Consider the following 6,409-nt stretch of genomic DNA (forward strand, 5'->3'; position numbering starts at 1 on the left):
CATGGCCCTCCGGCATGACAGAGGGTGTTCCCCACTTCCCTTGATTCAGCCCAGACCGTAGGGAGGAAGGAGGGTGAAGCTCACTGAGCAATAGCCCCACAGGAAAAAAACCGTGAGGGCTATGCTTTGATAATGTGGGGGCGGGGTAACACACCCACAAGGGCTGAGGAAACTTGAGCTGGCTTACTCAGCCACACAACAAACACCAAGGCAGGGGGAGTGGACCACAGGATTTACCACGCAATGGCAAGAACACACAGGGAAGGCTGCTGAGGCAGATGTAACAGATGGTTGGAGCAGTGGAGGGGCTTTGCTTGTTGAATATCTGTCCAGGATTCCCTCAGGCCTCCAGCCAGGTACTCAGCAGCAGCACAGTAGGCAGGAAGACAAAGGAGGATCAGATGCAGTGAGGTAGCCGTGGGGGAGGACAGAAGCAGTCAGTCAGTGCAGGTGTGGTGTCAGGTGGTGCAAGGTGGTGCAGCAGGGAATCTCCTTCTCTCCTGAGGGGGGGCAGCAGCAGAACAATGGCAGCAGCAGCAGCAGCAGCAGCAGCAACTGTGATGGTAGGAGCCATCCAGTTCAGCCACTCAGGGCGTGCTTCTGGTGAAAGTGGAGGTGAAGGCAGGGGTTGGCCTGCCAAAGCGCCTTTAGGATCCAGCAGTGATGGTGGGGGAGGGGCCCACAGGCAGTGCAGGCTCCTTCCCCAGGCTGTCCCAGCTCAAATTTGCACTGTTTATATTTGAGCTGCTGCAAGCACACGTTTGCATATGTAGACACATCCATATTGTCCAGTCAAAAAGCCTCTTTCCAACTTTTTAGTAAATTTAAGTGAAGAAAGGCAAAATATAACCTGTAAACCATACAGTCAAAATACTGTAGGCATCACAGATTTAAAAGATGCACTCCTAACCATTGTTACAACTTTTAATAATTCTGATCAATAAATAGGACCCTTTAATATTTTCTACAATAGTAAGGACTTCATATCCACTTAACATTCTCAGAAAGGACCAACAGTTCCTGGTGACTGTCCTATGAAAGGACTAAAACAAAAGACATATTTCTTCACTAATACTTCTTTACTTGTACTCAACCATAACTCTCTACAGCATACTCTATGTATACTCAATTAGTGTACAATAGTACTGCCTCCACTCTGTTCAAGATGGAAGCTATAGATATCCAAATATGAGAGTGTGGCCAGTAGAAATTATATATCCAGTGTGCATTCTTGTTCCAATGTGATTGCTTATAGAATTAATGACGTGCCTACTTAATGAGTAGTGATTTTATTGGTAAGATTATTAGCCACTCTGAGACTTTGGGATACACAGGGATACAAGTTTTATAAATTCTAATATGGTAAAGGACTTAGTCCATCTGTCTGTCCATAACACTCTTGGAGCACTCTGGTTACTGAAATAACCAATCAGAGAGTGCTCCAAGAGCATTATGGACAGGTCGCGGCAGCAGCACTCTGCCATGACTGCTCTGCTAGCACTGCTGACCTTACTCCCCTGCTCCATCCCCACCAGCAGGGCTCAGGGTGAGGCTAGTGATGCTGGTCCCAACCCTGATCCCTGGAGGCAGCGGAGTGGTGCCATGATGGTGAGGATGGAGGGGACGGCGTGGGGTGCTGGCTGAGGGGGATAGGGAGGCAAGCTTCCCTTCCAAGCTCCTGGGAGAAGGCGGTGGTGTGTGGGTGGGGTTAGGGTTAGCAAGCTTCCTTTCTCCCCTCCTCCCCATCATTCTTGATGGGCAATTCACTAGTATATAAATAAAAGACTTCATTGGAATTGAAATCAAGGCACACCTTTCCTGTAGAGGTGCAAGGTCTGTAATGATGTTCCACCACCAGCCCTAGAAACAAATGACACTTGAACACTTCCAGAAATCTAGGCTGCTGACAGATGTGAACCCCCCCCCCCCCCCCAAAAAAAAAAAAAAAAAACAAAAACCCATGCTTTACCAGAAGAGGTAGTACATTAGTTCAACCCAGCTCTACAGCATCTGTTTAGATTGGGTGCTTCAGTGGGGCTTTTGGACCCTTTTATCTAGTAGCTGATTTAATCAGCTATTAGATAAAAAGGCCAAAAAAGTCCCACTGAAGCACCTGATCTATATCTATCAGGGACGGGCAATTAGTTTGGTTGGAGGGCCACTTAACAAGTTTTGGTGAGCTGTCAATGGCCAGAAGGGTAGCCCCACCCCTTGACAGGTACCCTGCCCCCTGGTCACTATCTTGGGACCAGAAGTCCCACCCCCTAACCCCTGACCTTTGCCACCGGGAGTCCTTCCTCCCCCCCAGAAGTACTCCATTTGAGAAGGGGGTTTGCCGTGTTGGAACGGGAAAAAAACAAATCATAATACTAAAAATCAAGCATCCACAATAATATTTTAAAATTGTATTTAAAAAATATTTTTGTCCTGATTTCTGTTTGTGTCCTGTATATAGAGGTGATTACATAATAGCTCAAAATGAAGTCTTACTCTTGTATATTGTGGGGTTGTGGAGGGGTGAGGGGAGGTTGGGTGTGTATGTGTGGATGTGTGTGTATGTGAGGTGTGGGGGAAGGTGTGGGTAGCTGTGGTGTTTGTGGGTTGTGTGATTGTGTGTGAGGAGGGTGTGATTGTGAGGTTTGCAGGGGAGGGTTTGTGAGTATGGTGGGGTGTGCATGGAAACCCCCCGTACGCACCCCCTTGAACTAGTCAACACCCAACCTGTGCATCCTGTGGCACGTCCCCACCACTACTAACAGTGCACAGCCCCACCCCATCCCGCACCTGCTTTGGACTGACCCTGGCAGGAGCAGACCACCTGGAACCTGTGCCTCAGCTCCGACCCCAACTTTCCCTGTGCCTGCTCCTGACTCACCTGCTTAAGCTAAACAGCAGTGGCAGCACTGGCTGGGCAGAAGCTATTGCTCAGCATGGGGGAAAAGCAGCTTCTCCCCCTCCCTGCTGCCTTACGCACCCTGCTGCAGCCACCCCAAGCCCATGCTGGGCTGCTCTGTGGCTCATCTGTGCTGCCACCATGGCCCCATGGGGCAGCCTGGAGGTGGCGGTGACAGAAGTGGAGACACAGGGCAGCCCAGCATGGGCTCCGGGTGGTTGTAGCAGGAAGCACTTGGCAGCAGCAAGGGGGTGGGGCTGCTTTTCCCCCACGCTGAGCAGCAGTTTCTGTTTAGCATGAGCTGGTGAGTCTGGAGCAGGCATGAGGCAGGCTGGAGCCCATGGAAGGCAAGGAAAGAGCTGTGGGGAGGGTCCCCACTGCTACTGCGGGGCTGAGGCCAGCAGTGGCAGCAGATGGAAGAAGCTGCCATCACCTGGTCTGCCTAGAAAGGGGAAGGCAGTGCCCAGGGCATGGCAGGACACACCATGGCCAGGCAATGCCTGGGCCAGGTGGGACTGAGGGACCCGCTGTGGGCTGGATTTGGTCTGCAGGCCATATTTTGACCATGCCTGATATAGATGTTGTATGAGCTGAGTCAAACTAATGCAATGCCTCTTCTGGGCATGTGCTGGGCTCAGAACAGGGGCACACCAAATTAAAAGTAAAGAGCTGGGGTTTTCTTTTGTCTGCAAGCATTGTTTGTAACTAAGCTGATCATATCCATTTTAAGCTTCTTTAAATCCTTATGCTGAGCTGTCTCTTAGCCTTCACCATAGTATTTATTATATTCAGTAAGCAGGTTTTTTCCTGAAGTAACAAAGTCTGGTAAATCTTCATATTGTGAGGAATTGTCTAGTGGTTTTGCAAGTAAAAATTGATTGGAAAATCATGTGCTCTCAGAGGCAGGGCAGCATCTCATGGGGACAAAAGTTAGTTTTTCTTTGACTGGATTTTAGCCACTGTAGATAGAAGGGACAGTTTTTGCCTGATCTGGCCCCTAAAAGTGCTCTACAGCCATGACAAACAGAAGTACATGGCTGCAAAGCACTTTAAAAGGGCCTGATCCCATAAAAATATAAACCCACAGTGCATGAGTGTTCAGATGAAGATGTTTCAAAACATGGTGTCTTCAGTAACTTGTGTCTGCCTCAGGAGGGCTCCAACCCATCCACCCCACCCCCTAGCGATGGCTGGGGAACCCCTAGAACAGACTCCTTCTGCTCCCTTTCTCTCCCCCCATTCTGAAAACAGCTCCAAGGCTGAGAGGGAGGAGGGGCCATTGCTGAGGGAGGCTAGCTGCTAGAAGCTAGGTTCTAGGGCTGTGTGAAACAGTACCACTTTTTTGTTTCAACTTCCATTTCACCATTTCAAAGGACAATGTTTTGTTTCAACATTTTGTTTAATTTCAAAGCATTGTTCCATTTCGTTTTGCCGAAACTGTTTCACTGTTTCAACACATTTCCATGTTTTGCCCATAGGCTAAAATGGGCAAATCACAAAAATTCCTGTAACTTTGTTAATTCATGCCTGATTCAAATGAAAACAGCAGGGAGGGTAGCACCTACTGACGCCGCAAAGCCTGTCAAGTTTTAAGGAGATAGATGCAGGGAAACTGCACCTCAAACTGTTCAGAGCAAAACTCATGTCACTTGTAAGTATGAAAACATGGGGCAGGGGGTAGTGGTGAAAACACCAGGCATGGTAGCCCCTGCTGAGGCCATGAAGCCTGCCAAGTTTCAAGGAGATAGGTGCAGGAGTTTTTGGGAGACCACATCTCAAAGTGCTGTCAAGCAAAACCCAGGTCATGTGTGTGTATTAAGGCACAGTGGGGTGAAAACAGCAGGCAAGGTAGCCCTGCTGAGGCCATTAATCCTGCCAAGCTTCAAGGAGATATGCACAGGGGTTTTGGGGAAACTGCACCTCAAACTGCTGACAAGCAAGACTCATGATTGTGTGTGTGTGTTAAGGTGCACCCCACTGGTGCTAGGTCCTCTATACAACATGGTAGTGTGCTCCAATGAGGTCTCCTCCTCCCCTACAGCCTCAAACTGGTCCACCACTTTAAATAACAACAGGTAAGTAAGCAGCACAGTAGCACTAGCTCTCAGGCAACCAAACTGTCACAGAGCCTTTCTTTCCTTTCCTGCAGGAGCTTCTTCTCCAGCAGCTGCCAGAGAACTCTCTCTGCCAGCCCCAGCCCTGGGGCTTAGATGTACCCAGGGCCCTGCTTCCTTCCAGTCAGCTGACCAGGGAAAGGTGTTAGGGGTGTAGGTTGTAGCTGTGTTAGTCTAAGGACATGGCACTGGCAGACAAGGTTCTTTGGGTCAATCTCATATCTTTTAGTAGACCAACTGAATAGTTGGAGAAATATATCTTAACAAGGTTTTGGGTTGAAAAACCCTTCATCAGGCTAAGGAAGCACCCACAGTTGGTGTGTGTACTGTTCCTGGATGGAAGGAATAGTAAAGAAGCCAGAGGCTGATATGCAATTTAGGCAAGGAAGTCGGACAGTGAAAATGGAAATGGAGGTGTCAGGGGGTGAGGGACAGGCTGGGGTAGGGAGGAAGGGAGATGCAGCAGGTAAAAGTGGAGAGGTACCTGGGGAGTCAGGTGTCTGGCAGGTTGTAGTATGTCAGAATTCCAACGTCTAAGTTGAGTCAAGTAGTTTCTGTACCTAGGAGGTTGATGAAGTGCAGTTCGTAGGCTCGTCTATGAAAAGCGGTTTGTAAATTCAAACAAGCACTGAACCTGGCTAACTGCATAACCAGAAGTCAACTTCCTACGGCCCAAAACACGCTGAATGGATCAAGACCATGCCATGACAAGACATCCAAAACCTGCCAACAGTATCTCCAGTATGGGGATATCTTCACAATACATATCTCCATCAGGGCACCAAGTGCCCTATTGGAAAATACGTAGGAGACACCAAACAGCTGTGCACCAGAATGAGTGCACGCTGAAAATATATCAAAGACAAAAACACCCAACTACCTGTCTCCAATCTCTCAGGCCCGATCCTCAAAGGGAATTTACAAACCACTTTTCACAGACAAGCCTATGAACTGCACTTCATCAACCTCCTAGGCACAGAAACTCATTGACTCAACTTAGACACTGGAATTTTGACACACTACAACCTGCCAGAGATCTGACTCCCCAGGTACCTCTACACTTTTACCTGCTACATCCCCCTTCTCCCTGACTCCAGCCTGTCCCTCACTCCCTGATGCCTCCATTTCCATTTTCACTGACTAACTTTCTTGCCTGCATTGCATGCCAGCCTCTGGCTGCTTTACTATTCCTTCAATCCAGGAACAGCACACACACACCAACTGCAGGTGCTTCCTCAGCCTGATGAAGGGTTTTTCAACCCAAAAGCTGGCATTCTAGTCAGTTAAGCTGAGCTCAGTTGGAGCTTCACAACTCCACAGCAAGCAGCAAGCTTCAGGCCTGTCAAAGATGTGATGGGACTGGGCTTTCCCCAGCCAGGACTGTGCGCGAGCGTGTGGTATC

This window comes from Alligator sinensis, unplaced genomic scaffold (assembly GCF_000455745.1).
Source record: "Alligator sinensis unplaced genomic scaffold, ASM45574v1 scaffold81_3, whole genome shotgun sequence".
NCBI lineage: Eukaryota > Metazoa > Chordata > Crocodylia > Alligatoridae > Alligator > Alligator sinensis.